The sequence below is a fragment of the Salvelinus namaycush genome, chromosome 21, assembly GCF_016432855.1.
Source record: "Salvelinus namaycush isolate Seneca chromosome 21, SaNama_1.0, whole genome shotgun sequence".
NCBI classification, from domain to species: Eukaryota; Metazoa; Chordata; class Actinopteri; order Salmoniformes; family Salmonidae; genus Salvelinus; species Salvelinus namaycush.
Window position 1 is genome coordinate 26,749,922 of NC_052327.1, and position 25,093 is coordinate 26,775,014.

Sequence of the window (25,093 nt, forward strand, 5' to 3'; positions counted from 1 at the left end):
CTCATCCGACCCACAACACTGTTCTTGTTACTGGTAGAGATGGATGGGGGTCGTTGACTTGACTGCCCTCAGCAGGGTGTTTGGCTATAGCCTCCACACTCAGAGTACCAGCACCCTGACCAGCAGGCCCCATCACCTCCACCACAGCCTGGGCTGTGTAGACACAAACACACATCAAATCAAATCAAATCAAATGTATTTATATAGCCCTTCTTACATCAGCTGATAACTCAAAGTGCTGTACAGAAACCCAGCCTAAAACCCCAAACAGCAAGCAATGCAGGTGTAAAAGCACGGTGGCTAGGAAAAACTCCCTAGAAAAGCCTAAACCTAGGAAGAAATCTAGAGAGGAACCGGGCTTTGAGGGGTGGCCAGTCCTCTTCTGGCTGTGCCGGGTGGAGATTATAACAGAACATGGCCAAGATGTTCAAATGTTCATAAATGACCAGCATGGTCAAATAATAATAATCACAGTAGTTGTTGAGGGTGCAGCAAGTCAGCACCTCAGGAGTAAATGTCAGTTGGCTTTTCATAGCCGATCATTGAGAGTATCTCTACCGCTCCTGCTGTCTCTAGAGAGTTGAAAACAGCAGGTCTGGGACAGGTAGCACGTCCGGTGAACAGGTCAGGGTTCCATAGCCGCAGGCAGAACAGTTGAAACTGGAGCAGCAGCACGGCCAGGAGGACTGAGGACAGCAAGGAGTCATCATGCCAGGTAGTCCTGAGGCATGGTCCTAGGGCTCAGGTCCTCCGAGAGAGAAAGAAAGAGAGAAAGAGAGAATTAGAGAGAGCATACTTAAATTCACACAGGACACCGGATAAGACAGGAGAAGTACTCCAGATATAATAAACTGACCCTAGTCCCCCGACACATAAACTACTGCAGCATAAATACTGGAGGCTGAGACAGGAGGGGTCAGGAGACACTGTGGCCCCATCCGATGATACCCCCGGACAGGGCCAAACAGGAAGGATATAACCCCACCCACTTTGCCAAAGCACAGCCCCCACACCACTAGAGGGATATCTTCAACCACCAACTTACCATCCTGAGACAACGCCGAGTATAGCCCACAAAGATCTCCGCCATGGCACAACCCAAGGGGGGGGCGCCAACCCAGACAGGAAGATCACGTCAGTGACTCAACCCACTCAAGTGACGCACCCCTCTTAGGGACGGCATGAAAGAGCACCAGTAAGCCAGTTACTCAGCCCCTGTAATAGGGTTAGAGGCAGAGAATCCCAGTGGAGAGAGGGGAACCGGCCAGGCAGAGACAGCAAGGGCGGTTCGTTGCTCCAGAGCCTTTCCGTTCACCTTCACACTCCTGGGCCAGACTACACTCAATCATATGACCCACTGAAGAGATGAGTCTTCAGTAAAGACTTAAAGGTTGAGACCGAGTCTGCGTCTCTCACATGGGTAGGCAGACTATTCAATAAAAATGGAGCACAATAGGAGAAAGCCCTGCCTCCAGCTGTTTGCGTAGAAATTCTAGGGACAATTAGGAGGCCTGCGTCTTTTGACCGTAGCGTACGTGTAGGTATGTACGGCAGGACAAAATCGGAAAGATAGGTAGGAGCAAGCCCATGTAATGCTTTGTAGGTTAGCAGTAAAACCTTGAAATCAGCCCTTGCCTTAACAGGAAGCCAGTGTCGGGAGGCTAGCACTGGAGTAATATGATCACATTTTTTGGTTCGAGTCAGGATTCTAGCAGCCGTATTTAGCACTAACTGAAGTTTATTTAGTGCTTTATCCGGGTAGCCGGAAAGTAGAGCATTGCAGTAGTCTAACCTAGAAGTAACAAAAGCATGGATTAATTTTTCTGCATAATTTTTGGACAGAAAATTTCAGATTTTTGCAATGTTACGTAGATGGAAAAAAGCTGTCCTTGAAACAGTCTTGATATGTTCATCAAAAGAGAGATCAGGGTCCAGAGTAACGCCGAGGTCCTTCACAGTTTTATTTGAGACGACTTTACAACCATCAAGATTAATTGTCAGATTCAACAGAAGATCTCTTTGTTTCTTGGGACCTAGAACAAGCATCTCTGTTTTGTCCGAGTTTAAAAGTAGAAAGTTTTCAGCCATCCACTTCCTTATGTCTGAAACACAGGCTTCTAGCGAGGGCAATTTTGGGGCTTCACCATGTTTCATTGAAATGTACAGCTGTGTGTCATCCGCATAGCAGTGAAAGTTAACATTATGTTTTCGAATGACATCCCCAAGAGGTAAAATATATAGTGAAAACAATAGTGGTCCTAAAACGGAACCTTGAGGAACACCGAAATGTACAGTTGATTTGTCAGAGGACAAACCATTCACAGAAACAAACTGATATCTTTCCAACAGATAAGATCTAAACCAGGCCAGAACTTGTCCGTGTAGACCAATTTGGGTTTCCAATCTCTCCAAAAGAATGTGGTGATCGATGGTATCAAAGGCAGCACTAAGGTCTAGTAGCACGAGGACAGATGCAGAGCCTCGGTCTGACGCCATTAAAAGGTAATTTACCACCTTCACAAGTGCAGTCTCAGTGCTATGATGGGGTCTAAAACCAGACTGAAGCTTTTCGTATACATTGTTTGTCTTCAGGAAGGCAGTGAATCTACAATTTTTGAGAGGAATGGAAGATTCGATATAGGCCGATAGTTTTTAATATTTTCTGGGTCAAGGTTTGGCTTTTTCAAGAGAGGCTTTATTACTGCCACTTTTAGTGAGTTTGGTACACATCCAGTGGATAGAGAGCCGTTTATTATGTTCAACATAGGAGGGCCAAGCACATGAAGCAGCTCTTTAAGTAGTTTAGTTGGAATAGGGTCCAGTATGCAGCTTGAAGGTTTAGAGGCCATGATTATTTTCATCATTGTGTCAAGAGATATAGTACTAAAACACTTAAGTGTCTCTCTTGATCCTAGGTCCTGGCAGAGTTGTGCAGACTCAGGACACCTGAGCTTTGGAGGAATACGCAGATTTAAAGAGGAGTCCGTAATTTGCTTTCTAATGATCATGATCTATTCCTCAAAGAAGTTCATGAATTTATTACCGCTGAAGTGAAAGCCATCCTCACTTGGGGAATGTTGCTTTTTAGTTAGCTTTGCGACAGTATCAAAAATAAATTTCGGATTGTTCTTATTTTCCTCAATTAAGTTGGAAAAATAGGATGGTCGAGCAGCAGTGAGGGCTCTTCGATACTGCACCCTACTGTCTTTCCAAGCTAGTCGGAAGACTTCCAGTTTGGTGTGGCGCCATTTCCGTTCCAGTTTTCTGGAAGCTTGCTTCAGAGCTCGGGTATTTTCTGTATACCAGGGAGCTAGTTTCTTATGACAAATGTTTTTAGTTTTTAGTGGTGCAACTAAATCTAGGGTATTGCGCAAGGTTAAATTGAGTTCCTCAGTTAGGTGGTTAACTGATTTTTGTCCTCTGACGTCCTTGGGCAGGCAGAGGGAGTCTGGAAGGGCATCAAGGAATCTTTGTGTTGTCTGAGAATTTATAGCACGACTTTTGATGCTCCTTGGTTGGGGTCTGAGCAGATTATTTGTTGCGATTAAAAACATAATAAAATGGTGGTCCGATAGTCCAGGATTATGAGGAAAAACATTAAGATCCACAACATTTATTCCATTGGAAAAAACTAGGTCCAGAGTATGACTGTGACAGTGAGGAGGTCCAGAGACATGTTGGACAAAACCTACTGAGTCGATGATGGCTCCGAAAGCCTTTTGGAGTGGGTCTGTGGACTTTTCCATGTGAATATTAAAATCACCAAAAATTTGAATATTATCTGCTATGACTAGAAGGTCCGATAGGAATTCAGGGAACTCAGTGAGGAACGCTGTATATGGCCCAGGAGGCCTGTAAACAGTAACTATAAAAAGTGATTGAGTAGGCTGCATAGATTTCATGACTAGAAGCTTAAAAGACGAAAACGTAATTTTCTTTGTAAATTGAAATTTGCTATCGTAAATGTTAGCAACACCTTCACCTTTGCGGGATGCACGGGGGATATGGTCACTAGTGTAACCAGGAGGTGAGGCCTCATTTAACACAGTAAATTCATCAGGCTTAAGCCATGTTTCAGTCAGGCCAATCACATCAAGATTATGATCAGTGATTAGTTCATTGACTATAACTGCCTTTGAAGTGAGGGATCTAACATTAAGTAGCCCTATTTTGAGATGTGAGGTATCACGATCTCTTTCAATAATGGCAGGAATGGAGGAGGTCTTTATCCTAGTGAGATTGCTAAGGCGAACACCGCCATGTTTAGTTTTGCCCAACCTAGGTCGAGGCACAGACACGGTCTCAATGGGGATAGCTGAGCTGACTACACTGACTGTGCTAGTGGCAGACTCCACTAAGCTGGCAGGCTGGCTAAAATCCTGCTGCCTGGCCTGCACCCTATTTCATTGTGGAGCTAGAGGAGTTAGAGCCCTGTCTATGTTGGTAGATAAGATGAGAGCACCCCTCCAGCTAGGATGGAGTCCGTCACTCCTCAGCAGGCCAGGCTTGGTCCTGTTTGTGGGTGAGTCCCAGAAAGAGGGCCAATTATCTACAAAATTCTATCTTTTGGGAGGGGCAGAAAACAGTTTTCAACCAGCGATTGAGTTGTGAGACTCTACTGTAGAGCTCATCACTCCCCCTAACATCACATCTACAGTTAGACAACTACAAACACAGTATATAGTTCATCCAAAGTTAGTTTAATGTTAGACTTTAATGCCATAAATTACAATTTGTTTGATACAGTTATCATTGGCTATCTACAGAGTGAGACGCCCCGTGAATACCTATCCATCAAGCTGAGACTCACCGGCCTCCTCCACCCTCTTCTGAGCATGCTCAATGGCAGCCTTGGCACACAGCTTGTGGGCCTGCAGGTTAGCAGAGGTCATCCCTGAGGACAATGCAACCAGCACCACAGCATCAATGCTTAGACATGCTGCACCTTAGTGTTTGTCAAGAGTCACTGTTGTGCCCGTTTTACCTGCACACAGATAAATGCTTTTCTCACTGCTACTTTTTCAAATGGTAGATGTGCCGCTGCTTTCCTGAGAGGGGAGACCCATGCACAATGACTGCGATGTCCGGCGGTTTCGTGCAGCCTGGCCCTCAGGTGATAGGTCAATGCCCATGTGGTGGGCGATAGCTCTGGACACTGGGTTGACCTCCAGGTCCCCCACACTGGCAGTCCTGCTGTCCACTGTGTCTTTGATCAGGTCTAGGGACAGAATGCAATGTGATACCTGCTGTTTTTGCTCTCTATGACTATTATAGGGTCACGGATCCCTCCGAACTGTGTCATTGCGCACACCTGGTCCCCATTCCCACTGATTGTATTTGTATAAATGTGCTCTTCGGTTCACCATTAGGCTGTCGATTATTGTTACTATGTCCGTTGGTGCGTGTGAGTACCTGTGCTGTGTGTTTTGGCTTTCGTGCCATTGTGGATTGCGCTGATGATTATGGGTCTCGTCCCGTGTGATAATCATTGTGCTCTTGTGTTATTTATTCAAGGTACTCGTCGCTCTTTTATTTGGGTTTCAACCCTGTGTGTTGTACATGTGTTTGTTTGGTCTTCGTCCCCGTGCCTTTACATGGCACGCTGTGATTTGGGTGCAATAAAAAAAAACATTATGCATTACTGCGCCTGTCTCCCGAATCATTCATACCAGCGTTACATATAATGTCTGTGGTATTCTGTGACAAAGTTGCATACTGTGAGCAGTGTGAATGATGTTCAGCTGTTCTATCTGTTTCTGCAATGGTAAGTCATTTGTACTGTTTGGAGTGTGATAGTGTTATCTATTTGGTCTTGTTCAGTACCTCCACATGACGTCTCATCTTGGAGGGAGCTGCCTTTTTCTTTTCCTCCATGAGTCGTTCTGGAAGGGGTGGGGTGGCCAGCTCCTCTTCCTGCTCTGCCTTCTCCCCTGCTTCAGACGCCTCCTCATCTTTAGAGGAGCCAGCCTTGGACTCTGGGGAACCAGACAACGCTTTGAGTCAGTGAGAACTTCCACTGCAGATTATCCCAGGTCAAATCAAAGCTTCCACTGCAGATCAAACTAGGCCTTTTATACCGAAAGTCCCAGAACTCACCCCAATGGATTATACATGACCTCTAAATCAGTAAGCTATCAGTAAATATTAATGTACTGCTCCGCAGACACTTTCATTTTGTAGATATGTCTTCTCCATCCTGATAAGAGGTGTTCAGACAGTCTGACAGCAGAATAAAAATACAAGTGTGATTCCACTGCAGAGCAGACCTACCGTCCTCCTCCTCACAGTTGTGGTCATTATAATAGTCAATTAGCTCAGGAGTTAGTGACTCTCCTGGGGCACGTGGGGGCAACAGCAGGAAATTCTGGCCATCATAGCCCTTCATCATACGCAGAATATTAAGAGAGAGGGAGAGATTATATTCCAAAACTCTTAAACTGTCTTTCTTAGTACTTGAAAGGTAATACAACCTAAATAGAACATAGGAGATCATTCAACATAAAATTTATGTTTTCTTTGATAAGAACCATGTCTGCCAAGGTCCACCATTAGAGGCAGTCAAATGATTTCACCTTCTCTTCCTCCTGGTTTTTCTTGTCAAACTCCCGGTATTAGAACTCGATGGGAAAGAGGCAGGGGTTCCATATGATCACGTCAGTCTCCTCTCCAGCACTGAATGGCAGGGTGGGTCCCAGCTCCAGCACAAAGGAGGATAACTCCAGCTGGGGCTCCTCTCCCTGCCCCTGGGCCAGCAGCAGCATCTTCTGGGTGCTTTTGGCCACCGACACCACCAGCCTCTGGCTGTACACCCTCTACACAGCCATTCACATCCAGGGAAGCAGCCAGACACCATCTGAACTGCAGCCCAGCCAACACTCTCTCTCTCCCAGTATTCCCTTAGTTGTCTCTGTCTCTCCCTGACTCTTCAACATTACTTTCACCAACCAGACACACACTGTAGAGGCTTCACCAATCTTTTAGCTAGGTTCAGCTAATCTCCACCCAATGCCATCAAGACTCTAAAGCACCAGGCAGCAGAACTGTCATAGGTGTGTGTATCTGATGGAGGAGGTCCATAATGTGGCAGAGAGAGATAAGGCCCTCTGTGAGTCTGTCCTCTTATCTGTGTCTCCCAGGGCTCATTTCTGTTCCCAGCTGGCTGTGACCAGTTCATCCTGACTCCATCATTCATGAGAAAGATGAGCTCTGGAAATACTGAGAAAATGCCGACATGCAATGTTAACAGAACAGACGAGAGAGACAAGTTCAAACTTTTTCTGTAATTTATGAGAGAGCCGTGTTCCCTGCAGTCATGACTGCTTAAATATATTAAACTGTAATGGGCCTTTTGGACTTACTTACCCACTCAGCTGGGCTGAATTTGACCTGGATGTTGACCCTGTCTACAGGATACAGAATGCCTGTTGAAGGAAGCATCTCAAACACACCTGGAGGAGGATGTTGCTCCAATCTGGCCTTCCATCTCAGGTGCTTGTCAATCTAAACACAGGCTATAGGCACATATTACTTGAATTAATAACAATTATTAACAGTAAAGAAAGGGATAATCAACGAGGGGCAATGCGTTCTCTGGAAAATAATGAACGACGTGGATGGTGTGTTCCACAACGCAAGCCCCGAGTTGATTGTCCCTTTTATACCATGGCTATAATTTAACACAGAATTGTGTTCATTTGCAGGTAGAAATGTGTTCAACATCCACTGAAGTAGCTAGCAAGTTTACTAGCTAGCGACAGTAGTTGCCTTGGTAACCAAACAGACTTGCTAGTTTAGCTAATCAAACCAGCAATCCTAGCTGGCTACTATGAAAATCGAAATCAATAATTCCAATAATGTTTTCGATTCGACTTTTGCTTTCAAAAGCAGCTCAAACATAGAACATGTAAGAACTATAGCCATTGAATTCTACCGTGCAAATATATTGTGCATTATAGGGAAATAATGCACGCTCTAGTATGCCCTTCAAGCCAATCAGAAATGAGTATTCAACAATGCCATGGTATAATACATTTAAACAATAACAGAGAGATACAATATCTATACCATAGCCTAATAAGTATCTAGGTGGATAATTTCATTACTGAAGAGGACTTGGTGAATATTTGTATCGTGATATTGGTTTACTCTGTGATACAATGCAGTCCTACTGGTAAAGATAAAGCCCAAATATAAATGAGATGAGCTTCACCTCTCAGTAGACTAGTGTGGACCCTGGGGGTCTATAATTATTCTCTGAAGACACACAAGACAAGAAGAAAAATGGGCCAAAGCCCTGCAGCTAATACCCTTAATATCCTGTTTTTAAATATTTAATCCATAATAAAACACAAGATAATGAACAAAAATGCACCTAATTAGCTATTTGCTTTAATGGTAAAAGCACATAATTTAGGTTAAACACACTGACAAGTCATCTGTTTAAAGGGTGTGTTCTTTTGTACTGTACAGTTTTGCTGTCTGCTGTTTGTGAAAATATCCCTCAGCTTCAACAAACCCCTTATAAACCATGAGGCAGTATAGAATACCAGTGCTTATGCTGGGTAGTGTACCTTCTTCTTGGGCTGTTGCTCTTCTGCGATGCTCCACTCACAGGGTACAGGCTCGTGGTTGAACAGCTGGACAGTGGTCACCTGAAACAGTGCAACACTGGATGCTGTCAAACTGCAGCATTTCCGTGGAGGTTGAGAGGGCGGATATGGTGACTACGGCACACAGACGGATCTGGACTGCAGGGCCCCCAACTATCTGGCAATCACAACACACAGTACAACGGCACCATGGCACATTCAGCCTGTTTGACCTTAAAAAACTAGGGGTCGAAATATTTCCCACATATGTTGGAAAACAACAAAACAGCACGTACACAGAGGATACTCCAGAGTGCGTAGCGGTCTAAGGCACTGCATCTCAGTGCAAGAGGCATTACTGCAGTCCCTGGTTCGAATCCAGGCTGCATGGTTGGGAGTCCCATGGGGCGGCGCACAATTGGCCCAGTGTCGGTTTGGCCGTCATTGTAAATACGAATTTGTTCTTAACTGACTTGCCTAATTAAATAAAGGTTAAATAAAAAAATGTAATAAAAAATCTACTACTGTTAGCTATTCGTGCAACAGTTTTCCTGCTGTACCTGTATAGGCATGACAGTACTGATCTCCCTCAGATCCAGATTGGCTCAAACTTCACTTCAGAAGTCTCATTCTTACAATAGGGCAGGTTCTTCACCCTGAGGATAAGAGACAGCTCTGGATCAAAACCATCCACATATAGCATTATCTATCTACATTCATTCCAAATGCTGCCCAGGATCCCCCTGTGCCTGTAAGTGATCGGCAGTCAGCCCAGAAGGAAATAGACATGGGCCCAGTGTTTGTCACTTTGACTAACTATGTGAGTAGAAACACTACCCTGGATCACATAGCCAAAATCCAGTGTGTACTCCATCAAGAGGAACTTAAACATGAGACTTAGTGAGATCCCACTTTCAGTAATGAGCTGAATATATGCATAGCCATGGTGTGATTACGTACTTGCATGTGAGCCTACCTGCTAAGCTTCTTGCGCCACTTTCTAGTGGACGCAGGTGTGTCTCTATGGTCCCCTTGTCTCTTCTCAATAGCCATGGCATTCTGTTTCACCAAGAGCCTCTCTACCTCCATCTGCAGCAGGGAATCATGCTGAGCACAGTGAGAGTGAAATAAATGTCACACACATCTGTCCACACATCACCCAGGTATCATGTCTGGTATACAAACTGAACAAATTGGCTTTGCTAATGGTGAGATCTATGTACATGAATCACGGGAAAATAGATTAGTGATAGAGTTGACTATACTAACTGTAGGGATGTAGTCCCCGTCAGACAGGAGGCCCTCTCCAGTGGTAGGCCGACTGGTGCCTTTATCTCTCCTGTCCTCCTCCAGGGCCTCCGTGGACTCCTTCACCGCTGCAGTATATCTCTCATCTACACAAGGCAAGAATAGAGAGTAACATACTGTAACAAAACTGTTTCACAGTATGGAGATAGAACTCCACAATGAACAAAGGCACATACAGAGCACTGGGTCCAGACACATCCTGGGGAAAATGCCCTCTCCTCTGAGAGTGATGCTCTCTGATTCACACAAAGCTACCTGCAGCTGGAAAGTCTTGTGGAAAACCTAAGGGATCCCAGGGAGATAGTACAATGACAGCTTCCGCTCAGCCTTCGCCTCGATGTAGCCCTTTGAGTAATGAGAGACAGGCAAATGGTTACACAAAAAACACCCTAAATAGCTACAGTAAAACCACTAGATGTGTGTATGTAGTTACGCTAAATACTAAACATGGGGTGCTGGTAGAGAGGATTGGTACAGAAAGCACTGTATATCCTCTATACTGTGGGCTGTCTCACCGTTCTAGGGATGACCAGGGTATGTCCAGGCCGAGTGTCCTCACACTCATCCTGGTCCCCCAACAGAGCACTGAACTCAAAGCCCACCCTCCCTGTGTTCCTCATGATGATTTTTACCTTGGCCAGATGGTCAAACAACTGCAGGAGAAAGAAGAGAAGAGGAGGGGGAATGGATACCAAAATTGATGCTGAACCGGCAAGGAGGAGATGATTCTGCTGATTCACTCATTTACAAATCAAAAATCAAAAAGTCCTTGTCTGAATATCAATGATACGAATGAAAAACACAAGCAAAGAAAGCTCACACAGATACCTTTATCCTTCACAAGTAAACCAGACACAACTAACACAGTTTCAGGATGATCATGGTATAGCTAAATACCTGGTAAGGCAACTGTTCCGCCCACAACCGTAAGGCTCTCCAGAGGGTAGTGAGGTCTGCACAACTCATCACCGGGGGCAAACTACCTGCCCTCCAGGACACCTACACCACCCGATGTCACAGGAAGGCCATAAAGATCATCAAGGACAACAACCACCCGAGCCACTGCCTGTTCACCCCGCTATCATCCAGAAGGCGAGGTCAGTACAGGTGCATCAAAGCTGGGACCGAGAGACTGAAAAACAGCTTCTATCTCAAGGCCATCAGACTGTTAAACAGCCACCACTAACATTTAGTGGCCGCTGCCAACATACTGACTCAACTCCAGCCACTTTAATAATGGGAATTGATGGAAATTATGTAAAAATGTATCACTAGCCACTTTAAACAATGCCACTTAATATAATGTTTACATACCCTACATTACTCATCTCATATGTATATGTATATACTGTACTCTATATCATCTACTGCATCTTGCCATCTTTATGTAATACATGTATCACTAGCCACTTTAAACTATGCCACTTTATGTTTACATACCCTACATTACTCATCTCATATGTATAGACTGTACACTATACCATCTACTGCATCTTGCCTATGCCGTTCTGTACCATCACTCATTCATATATCTTTATGTACATATTCTTTATCCCTTTACACTTGTGTGTATAAGGTAGTAGTTGTGGAATTGTTAGGTTAGATTACTTGTTGGTTATTACTGCATTGTCGGAACTAGAAGCACAAGCATTTCGCTACACTCGCATTAACATCTGCTAACCATGTGTATGTGACAAATAAAATTTGATTTGATTTGATACCTGAAGACCAAAGTCAATCTCTGTTCTGTCCAGGCTGTAGGTGACCAGTGAGGGCTCTCCTTTGAGATTGATCTCTTACGTGGGGCCCTCCTTGACCTCACACAGAGCCAGAACCGGACCACCGATGTCTGCCTAACCGTAAAAGGCGAAGGATATCAGCTGGCTTTCACCTGGCTGCAGCAGCCGATACAGTAGATAGGTAGGATATCAAAGACGAGAGAAGGAGAGACAGATAAGGAGGTATACTGTAGGTCAGAACAATGATAGAACGATAGATAAAGACACAAGGACATATGGATAGAGCAATCGTGAGAGAGGGTAGGGGATGCACAAAGGAATAGTCGATAAAAGGAGAGGAATTGAGATTCAATACTGTAATTCAATCCAACAATGTTCTCGGTTAAGGTGTTCCTAAGGTCTGACCAATAGAGACAGAGAGGAAATCTCATCAGCAGGCCACCTGATAGTGTGTACTGTCTGTACCTCCTTCACTCCAGCACTGGGGTGCTCTTTAGTTACACGGCTTGCTGTGCCTGTGTTCTGATCAGCACTGGCTGGCAACTGTGCTGCTGGGGACTTGTGCTCCTGTCTGCTGGGGGTGTAGCTGTTTCACACCTGACTCTGACTACCCATTTGTGATGAGAGTGGGGGTGACTGGGGCTGACAGGGGATCTTTGGGAGACCCCCTCTCCTCCTTGGTCTCATTCTCTGGTTCTCTGTTCCTCAATTTCCCTAAAACAAAAAAACGGCATAATCTTTATGTCTACAGTATTGAGCTGTAAAAAAGGAAACTCACTGGATACTTCATCTTGGATCTCGTAAGCCAACCAAGTAACAGACACGTAAAATTAGCAATTAAACAAATCAGTGAATTAATTTATTCTATCACAGTAAGTCCTCTCAGCATCTTCATGATTCTCCCCCAACAGCACTTCTCTCTCTCTGTCTCTCTCTCCCTCTCCCCTCCTCAGTAGCTTCACGGTTGGTGCATCCATGGTGTTAATTAATTACAGCATGCTCCATAATTAAGAGACATTATATAATAACTACTCCAGTGGACTGGACACCTATTTTGCAAGAAAAGGAACAGGACAGATGTTGCTAGATAATAAACGAGAGACAGACATGCAAAATGACAGAAATATACTGACATGGCGAGATAGAGAAACACACAACTGCAGAGATACAAAATATAAGGAGACATGGTGATGTAAGAGACCATGCAGGTAGAGCCTGCAGACTATAGTAACAGTAGGTGTTCTGGAGAATAACAGCAGGGGGCAGTATTGTATGGGGAAGTCTATGGCGTAGTCCTGTGACGGTTCAGGCCACCGGCAGAGATTCTTAAATACAGATAATTAATATAATCCAGAGGACCACTGTCAGGCGGAACCACCATTTTCTCTCACTAGAATATAGAGGATTTTAAGCTTTCTATCTTGTCCCACTGTTTTCACTTGTTAGCATTTGTGTGTGTGTGTGTGGGTGTGCGTGTGCGTGTGTGTGTGTGTCTGTGTGTGCCTGTGTGTCCATCACACTAATCCCCAGACACCTCAAGAGGTCTCCGGAAAACAAATTACATTTCAATAACACCAAACTGTCAGCAGAGAGAGGAAAGTAGAGATTCATATATTGTTAATGTAGTCCACGAAGCCCAATGCCTTTTCAAAGAGTGTCTGAAGTGGAGACCCTCCTGGGAGAAGCTTACTATGGCTATTCTCTGCTATAACCATGGTAGACATAGCTTGGTTGCTGTCTATGTTCAGTTACTGTATTATGTTCCACTCCTTGCCACAATCCATGTCTCAATTGTCTCAAGGCATAAAAATCCTTCTTTAACCTGTCTCCTTCCATTCATCTACACTGATTGAAGTGGATTTAACAAGTGACATCAATAAGGGATCATAGCTTTCACTTGAATTCACCTGGTCAGTCTGTCATGGAAAGAGAAGGTGTTCATGATGTTTTGTACCCTCAGTGTATATACACTCAATGTACACCGTAAACGAGTTTAGCTAAGCAGATGAAAATGGTGCAATAATAGCAGAATCACACCTGGTTTAATTACTGACAGGCATTTAATTAGCAGGGTTGCCGGTGCATGCAAATATTGATCCATGCAAATATTGATAGGAAGGGTTATTCACTTCTAAGAGGATGGGTCTGGAGAAGTGAAAGCAGGAGGTTGAGTGATTAATCTTCACTGGCCTGCAGTTTAGTCGCACAGAGAGACATCACTATTGATTTATCTGAGGCAGAACATGGCAGCAGCTTTAGAACAATTAAAAACTATAAAAACTCAATCCTACCCCACCAGAAATTGGGACTGTATTGACAGCTAAGATTTACAACAGAGCCAGCATTGGCCTTTGAATGCTTAGTGTTGCATTTGTTTTATTTTCTACTTCACTTTACCACGATTTCTGCTATCATGTGCCCTCTGTTCCCCATTGTCCTGGTCGGTTATTGTTCCCTTGTCTGTTGGTCTTGTGAGTACCTGTGCTTTGTTGTTTCGGCTTTCGTGTTACGTGTATTGTGCACTATTTTGGGTCTCGTCCCGTGTAGTGTTATTACGGGTCTCGTCCCATGTCGTGTTATTAGGGGTCTCGTCCCATGTAGTGTTATTACAGGTCTTGTCTCGTGTAATCTTTAGAGGTTTAAACCTCGCTCTTTTGTTTGGGTTACGTTCCTGTGTATTTTATATACGTGTATGTTTTGGGCTTCGCCCCCGTGCCTTTTAATGACATGTTGTATTTTGGGATGGACTAAATAAACCCCCCTATTACGTATTCCTGCGCCTCCGATCATTAATCAACGTGACAGGAGTCTATAGATCTTGGTACGTGATGAACTGATATCTACTGAAGGCCATGGTATATTGTAGAGCTGCTTGGGGTTCATATTTCCTCAAAATAGATAGCTTGAAATGGTAGCCAAATAGTTCTAGTGTAGCAGATCGGATCCTCGGTTATTGTTCCCTTGTCTGTTGGTCTTGTGAGTACCTGTGCTTTGTTGTTTCGGCTTTCGTGTTACGTGTATTGTGCACTATTTTGGGTCTCGTCCCGTGTAGTGTTATTACGGGTCTTGTCCCGTGTAGTGTTATTACGGGTCTCGTCCCATGTAGTGTTATTACGGGTCTTGTCCCGTGTAGTGTTATTACGGGTCTCATCCCGTGTAGTGTTATTACGGGTCTCGTCCCGTGTACTGTTATTACGAGTCTCGTCCCGTGTACTGTTATTACGAGTCTCGTCCCGTGTACTGTTATTACGAGTCTCGTCCCGTGTACTGTTATTACGAGTCTCGTCCCGTGTAGTGTTATTACGAGTCTTGTCCCGTGTAGTGTTATTACGGGTCTCGTCCCGTGTAGTGTTATTACGGGTCTCGTCCCGTGTAGTGTTATTACGGGTCTCGTCCCGTGTAGTGTTATTACGGGTCTCGTCCCGTGTAGTGTTATTATGAGTCTCGTCCCGTGTAGTGTTATTACGAGTCTCGTCCCGTGTAGTGTTATTACGGGTCTCGTCCCGTGTAGTGTTATTACGGGTCTCGTCCCATGTCGTGTTATTACGGGTCTCGTCCCATGTAGTGTTATTACAGGTCTTGTCTCGTGTAATCTTTAGAGGTTAAAACCTCGCTCTTTTGTTTGGGTTACGTTCCTGTGTATTTTATATACGTGTATGTTTTGGGCTTCGTCCCCGTGCCTTTTAATGACATGTTGTATTTTGGGATGGACTAAATAAACCCCCCTATTACGTATTCCTGCGCCTCCGATCATTAATCAACGTGACAGGAGTCTATAGATCTTGGTACGTGATGAACTAATATCTACTGAAGGCCATGGTATATTGTAGAGCTGCTTGGGGTTCATATTTCCTCAAAATAGATAGCTTGAAATGGTAGCCAAATAGTTCTAGTGTAGCAGATCGGATCCTTTCTTGACTGGTGTGAGGAGATTAAGGGAGCGTGGTGGTAAGTAGTCACAGCCAAAGACAGGCTTTTGGACTGGTTTACTTTGTGTTCTCAAGCTGGATCCAAGGAACGGCTGCCAAGTTTGAACTAACCATGGATGAAAAAAGCAATATATGTGCAGGGGCGGACTTTGTGCTTTGGAGGCCCAGGCAGAGGCCAGTCTGAGAACACTCCCCATTCACTCCCCACTCCCCACTCCCCATTCAACATTTTTTTATGGGATTTATAGTAAAGACATGTCATGATGTTTCATCTGATTGTCAAACAAATCACTTCAAAAAGTAGGTTGCCTTTGCACGTTCATCCAAAATAACAGTGCCGAACAGTGCGCTGTGCACCCGTCAACTTTCCGTCAATTTGCAAGTGGGTGAAACAATGTCACCAGAGAAAGCATCATAGCGAGCTAAACAGCGCCCCTCTGTCTTACTACAGTTTATGTAGCCCATGCCACATTCTTTCTGGCCAGTCAGCATCAGATACATGGGGTACATGTACATGTCCTCTGCCTCGACGATAATGGCAATATTATCAGCAGCACCTGTCTTTTTATAGAAATATGTATTGATTCCCCTTCGAGTCTAAGGGCCCGGGGCTGGGTTTCTACTAAGCTAACATATGGAATTGTTTTAAGATGGCCATACCAAGGATCATTTAGCTATTTCATTTTTTATTTTAGGACCCCTGTAGGGAGATTTTAAATTTTTTTTAACATTGAATTTGGCCTTACTGCTATTAGCCCATAGAAACGCGTCGCGTTTCTGGGGGCGGCCTGTCAAAGTCCAGGACCCAGTTGCACAGGGCGGGGTCGAGACCCAGGGGCTTGAGATGTCGTCTGGGCCGGCAGCCTTGCGAGGGTTAACACGTTTAAATGTTTTACTCACGTTGGCTGCGGTGAAGGAGAGCCCACAGGTTTTGGTAGCGGGCCGTGTCAGTGGCACTGTATTGTCCTCAAAGTGAGCAAAGAAGTTGTTTAGCTTGTCTGGGAGCAAGACGTTGGTGTCTGCGACGGGCTGGTTTTCTTTTTGTAATCCGTGATTGACTGTAGACCCTGCCACATATGTCTCGTGTCTGAGCCGTTGAATTGCGACTCTACTTTGTCTCTATACAGACGCTTAGCTTGTTTGATTGCCTTGTGGAGGGAATAGCTACACTGTTTGTATTTGGTCATGTTTCCGGTCGCCTTGCCATGATTAAAAGCAGTGGTTCGCGCTTTCAGTTTTGCGCGAATGCTGCCATCAATCGACGGTTTCTGGTTGGGGAAGGTTTTAATAGTCACCGTGGGTACAACATCACCGATGTACTTGCTAATAAACTCGTTCACCGAATCAGCGTATACATCATTGTTGTTGTTCGACGCGATCCGGAACATATCCCAGTCCAAGTGATCGAAGCAATCTTGAAGCCTGGAGTCAGATTGGTCGGACCAGCGTTGAACAGACCTGAGCAGGGGCGTTTCCTGTTTTAGTTTCTGTCTATAGGCTGGGAGCAACAAAATGGGGTCGTGGTCAGATTTGCTGAAAGGAGGGCGAGGGAGAGCTTTGTATGCATCGCGGAATTTAGAGTAGCAATGATCCAGAATTTTGCCAGCCCGGGTCACGCATTCGATATGCTGATAAAATTTACGGAGCCTTGTTTTCAGATTAGCCTTGTTAAAATCTCCAGCTACAATAAATGCAGGCTCAGGATATGTGGTTTCCAGTTTACATAGAGTCCAATGAAGTTCTTTCAGGGCCGTCGAGGTGTCTGCTTGGGGGGGATATACACGGCTGTGATTGTAATCGAAGAGAATTCTCTTGGTAGATAATGCGGTTGGCATTTGATTGTAAGGAATTCTAGGTCAGGTGAACAAAAGGACTTGAGTTCCTGTATGTTGTTATGATCACACCACGACTCGTAAATCATAAGGTATACACCCCCGCCCTTCTTCTTACCAGAGAGATGTTTGTTTCTGTCAGCGCGATGCGTGAAGAAACCGGGAGGCTGTACCGACTCTAACGTATCCGGAGTGAGCCATGTTTCCGTGAAACAGAGAATGTTACAATCTCTGATGTCTCTCCTGGAAGGCAACCCTTGCTCGAATTTCGTCTACCTTGTTGTCAAGAGACTGGACATTGGCGAGTAGTATACTCGGGAGCGATGTGCCCATCTATGGAGCCTGACCAGAAGGCAAGGTCAGTACAGGTGCATCAAAGCTGGGACCGAGAGACTGAAAAACAGTTTCTAGGCCATCAGGCCATCAGACTGTTAAACAGCCATCACTAACATTGAGTGGCTGCTGCCAACATACTGACTCAAATCTCTTGCCACTTGAATAATAACAAATTGGATGTAATAAATATATCACTAATCACTTTAAACAATGCCACTTTATATAATGTTTACATACCCTACATTACTCATCTCATCTCATATGAACTTGAACTTGCAACTTGCAAAACTTACTAACTTCCTCTTGAACTTGCAACTTGCAGACGTGTTGCTGTGCGTTTTGTTGCCAACCTTACTTTGCAACCTGACAACTTTACGGTTTTTACTTTTTAATTACCGTTTATATTTTTTGTTTTTCCCTCACAACTTTTTTTTCATTCAACTTTTTCACTCTGGACGCTTTATCTGGACATGGTTCGTCAGCACCTTCAACAGCCGAAGCTAAGTAGTAACATTAACATGATGCCTTCTAATTGCAGTCGCTGTACTCATAATATACAGGAGAACGATCGCCTTACAGCGAGGATAGCTGTGCTGCAAGCCCAGCTTCAGACGCAATCGTCAGGCAAGGGTAATTTCAGTGTAGGAAAGGATGAAAGAGCGTCTGTGCCACCAGTAAGTACAGATAGTAGTATAAATCCCCTCGCACAGTCCCCGCAGCCGGACAACTTTCTCATGGCTTCTGGAGGGAAATGCTGTAGGAATGCTCAACCGGTGTCGCTCATTCAGCCGATAGAAACTTTCAACCGTTTTTCCCCATTAAGCAGCGAGTCGGAGTCTGAGGCCGAGCCTTCTCTTGTCTCTACTCCTCCCGTAACGGGGTCTGAGATGCCGAAGCTTCCCACCATTAGCTCTGACAAATTGAAAACCCTAGTCATTGGCGACTTCATTACCCGCTGTATTAGACTTAAAACGAATCATCCAGCGATCATACACTGTTTACCAGGGGGCAGGGCTACCGACGTTAAGGCTAATCTGAAGATGGTGCTGGCTGAAGCTAAAACTGGCGAGTGTAGAGAGTATAGAGATATTGTTTTCCATGTCGGCACCAACGATGTTAGGATGAAACAGTCAGAGGTCACCAAGCGCAACATAGCTTCAGCGTGTAAATCAGCTAGAAAGATGTCGGCATCGAGTAATTGTCTCTGTCCCCCTCCCAGTTAGGGGGAGTGATGAGCTCTACAGCAGAGTCTCACAACTCAATCGCTGGTTGAAAACTGTTTTCTGCCCCTCCCAAAAGATAGAATTTGTAGATAATTGGCCCTCTGTTAGCCAGCCTGCCAGCTTAGTGGAGTCTGCCACTAGCACAGTCAGTGTAGTCAGCTCAGCTATCCCCATTGAGACTGTCTGTGCTTCGACCTAGGTTGGGCAAAACTCAACATGGCGGTGTTCGGCTTAGCAATCTCACTAGGATAAAGACCTCCTCCATTCCTGCCATTATTGAAAGAGATCGTGATACCTCACATCTCAAATAGGGCTACTTAATGTTAGATCCCTCACTTCAAAGGCAGTTATAGTCAATGAACTAATCACTGATCATAATCTTGATGTGATTGGCCTGACTGAAACATGGCTTAAGCCTGATGAATTTACTGTGTTAAATGAGGCCTCACCTCCTGGTTACACTAGTGACCATATCCCCCGTGCATCCCGCAAAGGCGGAGGTGTTGCTAACATTTACGATAGCAAATTTCAATTTACAAAAAAAATAAATATGTTTTCGTCTTTTGAGCTTCTAGTCATGAAATCTATGCAACCTACTCAATCACTTTTTATAGCTACTGTTTACAGGCCTCCTGGGCCATATACAGCGTTCCTCACTGAGTTCCCTGAATTCCTATCGGACCTTGTAGTCATAGCAGATAATATTCTAATTTTTGGTGATTTTAATATTCACATGGAAAAGTCCACAGACCCACTCCAAAAGGCTTTTGGAGCCATCATCGACTCAGTGGGTTTTGTCCAACATGTCTCTGGACCTACTCACTGCCATAGTCATACTCTGGACCTAGTTTTGTCCCATGGAATAAATGTTGTAGATCTTAATGTTTTTCCTCATAATCCTGGACTATCGGACCACCATTTTATTACTTTTGCAAATCGCAACTACTTTAACCTTGCGCAATACCCTAGATGCAGTTGCACCCCTAAAAACTAAAAACATTTGTCATAAGAAACTAGCTCCCTGGTATACAGAAAATACCCGAGCTCTGAAGCAAGCTTCCAGAAAATTGGAACGGAAATGGCGCCACACCAAACTGGAAGTCTTCCGACTAGCTTGGAAAGACAGTACCGTGCAGTATCGAAGAGCCCTCACTGCTGCTCGATCATCCTATTTTTCCAACTTAATTGAGGAAAATAAGAACAATCCAAAATGTCTTTTTGATACTGTCGCAAAGCTAACTAAAAAGCAGTATTCCCCAAGTGAGGATGGCTTTCACTTCAGCAGTACTACATTCATGAACTTCTTTGAGGAAAAGATCAGGATCATTAGAAAGCAAATTACGGACTCTTTAAATCTGCGTATTCCTCCAAAGCTCAGCTGTCCTGAGTCTGCACAACTCTGCCAGGAACTAGGATCAAGAGAGACACTTAAGTGTTTTAGTACTATATCTCTTGACACAATGATGAAAATAATCATGGCCTCTAAACCTTCAAGCTGCATACTGGACCCTATTCCAACTAAACTACTTAAAGAGCTGCTTCATGTGCTTGGCCCTCCTATGTTGAACATAATAAACGGCTCTCTATCCACTGGATGTGTACCAAGCTCACTAAAAGTGGCAGTAATAAAGCCTCTCTTGAAAAAGCCAAACCTTGACCCAGAAAATATTAAAAACTATCGGCCTATATTGAATCTTCCATTCCTCTCAAAAATTGTAGAAAAAGCTGTTGCACAACAACTCACTGCCTTCCTGAAGACAAACAATGTATACGAAATGCTTCAGTCTGGTTTTAGACCCCATCATAGCACTGAGACTGCACTTGTGAAGGTGGTAAATTACCTTTTAATGGCGTCAGACCGAGGCTCTGCATCTGTCCTCGTGCTACTAGACCTTAGTGCTGCCTTTGATACCATCGATCACCACATTCTTTTGGAGAGATTGGAAACCCAAATTGGTCTACACGGACAAGTTCTGGCCTGGTTTAGATCTTATCTGTCGGAAAGATATCAGTTTGTCTCTATGAATGGTTTGTCCTCTGACAAATCAACTGTACATTTCGGTGTTCCTCAAGGTTCCGTTTTAGGACCACTATTGTTTTCACTATATATTTTACCTCTTGGGGATATCATTCGAAAACATAATGTTAACTTTCACTGCTATGCGGATGACACGCAGCTGTGCATTTCAATGAAACATGGTGAAGCCCCAAAATTGCCCTCGCTAGAAGCCTGTGTTTCAGACATAAGGAAGTAGATGGCTGAAAACTTTCTACTTTTAAACTTGGACAAAACAGAGATGCTTGTTCTAGGTCCCAAGAAACAAAGAGATATTCTGTTGAACTTGACAATTAATCTTGATGGTTGAAAAGTCGTCTCAAATAAAACTGTGAAGGACCTCGGCGTTACTCTGGACCCTGATCTCTCTTTTGATGAACATATCAAGACTGTTTCAAGGACAGCTTTTTACCATCTACGTAACATTGCAAAAATCTGAAATTTTCTGTCCAAATATGATGCAGAAAAATTCATCCATGCTTTTGTTACTTCTAGGTTAGACTACTGCAATGCTCTACTTTCCGGCTACCCGGATAAAGCACTAAATAAACTTCAGTTAGTGCTAAATACGGCTGCTCAAATCCTGACTAGAACCAAAAAATGTGATCATATTACTCCAGTGCTAGCCTCCCTACACTGGCTTCCTGTTAAGGCAAGGGCTGATTTCAAGGTTTTACTGTTAACCTACAAAGCATTACATGGGCTTGCTCCTACCTATCTTTCCGAGTTGGTCCTGCCGTACATACCTACACGTACGCTACGGTCACAAGACGCAGGCCTCCTAATTGTCCCTAGAATTTCTACGCAAACAGCTGGAGGCAGGGCTTTCTCCTATAGATCTCCACAGACTTGGTCTCAACCTTTAAGTCTTTACTGAAGACTTATCTTGTCACGTTCCTGACCTGTTTTCCTTTGTTATGTATTTGTTTTAGTTGGTCAGGGCGTGAATTGGGTGGGTTGGTCTAGGTTTCTATTTCTATGTGGGGTTTTGTGTTCGGCCTGGTATGATTCTCAATCAGAGACAGGTGTGTATCGTTTGTCTCTGATTGAGAGTCATACTAAGGCAGCCAGGGTTTCACTGGTGGTTTGTGGGTGTTTGTTCCTGTGTCAGCGTTTGGGCCACACAGGACTGTTGCAGGTTAGTCACGTTTGTTATTTTGTTAATTTGTAGTGTTTGTTGGTTTGCCATTAAATAATGAACACTTACCAATCCGCATCTTGGTCCGATCCATGCTCCTCCTCGTCTGAGGAGGAGAACGACATTGACAGCCGTTACATATCTCTTCAGTGGGTCATATGATTGAGTGTAGTCTGGCCCAGGAGTGTGAAGGTGAACGGAAAGGCTCTGGAGCAACGAACCGCCCTTGCTGTCTCTGCCTGGCCGGTTCCCCTCTCTCCACTGGGATTCTCTGCCTCTAACCCTATTACAGGGGCTGAGTCACTGGCTTACTGGTGCTCTTTCATGCCGTCCCTAAGAGGGGTGCGTCACTTGAGTGGGTTGAGTCACTGACGTGATCTTCCTGTCTGGGTTGGCGCCCCCCCTTGGGTTGTGCCGTGGCGGAGATCTTTGTGGGCTATACTCGGCCTTGTCTCAGGATGGTAAGTTGGTGGTTGAAGATATCCCTCTAGTGGTGTGGGGGCTGTGCTTTGGCAAAGTGGGTGGGGTTATATCCTTCCTGTTTGGCCCTGTCCGGGGGTATCATCGGATGGGGCCACAGTGTCTCCTGACCCCTCCTGTCTCAGCCTCCAGTATTTATGCTGCAGTAGTTTATGTGTCGGGGGGCTAGGGTCAGTTTGATATATCTGGAGTACTTCTCCTGTCTTATCCGGTGTCCTGTGTGAATTTAAGTATGCTCCCCTCTCTTTCTTTCTCTCTCTCGGAGGACCTGAGCCCTAGGACCATGCCTCAGGACAACCTGGCATGATGACTCCTTGCTGTCCCCAGTCCACCTGGCCGTGCTGCTGCTCCAGTTTCAACTGTTCTGCCTGCGGCTATGGAACCCTGACCTGTTCACCGGACGTGCTACCTGTCCCAGACCTGCTGGGATACTCTTAATGTCTTAATGATTGACTATGAAAACCCAACTGACATTTACTCCTGAGGTGCTGACTTGCTGCACCCTCAACAACTACTGTGATTATTATTATTTGACCATGCTGGTCATTTATGAACATTTGAACATCTTGGCCATGTTCTGTTATAATCTCCACCCGGCACAGCCAGAAGAGGACTGGCCACCCCTCATAGCCTGGTTCCTCTCTAGGTTTCTTCCTAGGTTTTGGCCTTTCTAGGGAGTTTTTTTCTAGCCATCGTGCTTCTTCACCTGCATTGCTTGCTGTTTGGGGTTTTAGGCTGGGTTTCTGTACAGCACTTTGAGATATCAGCTGATGTACAAAGGACTATATAAATACATTTGATTTGATATGATATGATTTGATATGTATATACTGTACTCTATACCATCTACTGCATCTTGCCTATGCCGTTCGGCCATCACCCATCCATATATTTATTTGTACATATTCATATTCATTCCTTTACACTTGTGTGTGTATAAGGTAGTTGTGAAATTGTTTGATTACTTGTTCGATATTACTGAATGGTCAGAACTAGAAGCACAAGCATTTCGCTACACTCGCATTAACATCTGCAAACCATGTGTAAGCGACCAATAAAATTTGATTTGATTTGCATAACAGATTCATACATGAAAAACAGCTAGTCAAACATTTACTCAAAAGTGAGTATGTTTTGAAGTGTCTGTCCTTAATCTGAGAGATATAGGAATTACCAGTATTGTCACGACTTCCACCAAAGTCGGCTCCTCTCCTTGTTCGGGCGGCGTTCGGCGATCGACGTCACCGGCTTTCTAGCCATCGCCGCTCCATTTCTCATATTCCGTTGGCTTTGTCTTGTTCCATTACACACCTGGTTTTCATTCCATAATTACTGCATGTATTTAGCCCTCTGTTTCCCATCATGTCTTTGTGTGTAATTGTTTGTTTGTGATGTGGATTATTGTCGGGCGCTTTACTTTTGCCATGTTCCGTGTTTTTGGCACGTTATTGTTTTTATGTGCTGTATTTTGTGGAACGGAATTAAAGTGCGCCTGTTCACTACACTCTGCTCTCCTGCACCTGACTTCGCCTCCCGTACACACCCTTGACACGTACACCTTCTATTTATATTCACTTCCATTAATTTTTCAGCCCGGTACCAAGACTAATTTTCCGGATTTCTGCTTGTCTGACAAAAACCTCTGTTGCTCGGCCACCGTCCACCGCAGATGCTGTGGATTGAGAAGCAGCCTGTGCAAAAACAAAACATATCTCTAGACTGATTTTTATAGGGATTTTTTATGTTATTTACTTACTATGTCTTGAGTGGAGCATGTGGGGGCGTCAAGCGAATTAATTATTACTATTTGACCAGCTCATGAGGACCTTTGATGATGTGAGGCCTGAGGCAATTGCCTCTTCTGCCTAATGGTAAGTCCGCTAGTGTATATGTGTGTACTTTTGCTTGAAGTGTCTCAGATATTGTTTCCTGTGGGTTTCCTTCGATAATAGCTGGATTTGGCTTTCCTAGCGGTGCCATCATCTTGCTTTTGCCACTTCAGAAAACTTTAAATCCATAATCCCAGATGTGGGCACTCCAGTACAGTACAGTGCGTGCTTACACACATACACTGAGTGTACAAAACATTAGGAACACCTGCTCTTTCCATGACATAGACTGAACAGGTGAATCCAGGTGAAAGCTATGATCCCTTATTGATGTCACCTGTTAAATCCACTTCAATCAGTGTAGATGAAGGGGAGGAGACAGGATAAAGAAGGATTTCTAAGCCTTGAGACATTTGACACATGGATTGTGTATGTGTGCCATTCAGAGGGTGAATGGGCAAGACAAAATATTTATGTGCCTTTGAGGGTAGGTTAGTAGGTGCCAGGCGCACCGATTTGAATGTGTCAAGATCTGCAACCTGCTGGGTTTTTCACGCTCAACAGTTTCCCATGTGTATCAAGAATGATACACCCAAAGACATCCAGTCAACTTGAAACAACTGTGGGAAGCATTG

At 44.4% G+C, this 25,093-nt stretch overlaps 1 pseudogene; it reads right to left on the reverse strand.

Annotated features, from left to right (window-relative positions):
• LOC120065834 overlaps positions 1–25,093 on the reverse strand; it is a 70,804-nt pseudogene that overhangs the window by 8,716 nt on the left and 36,995 nt on the right.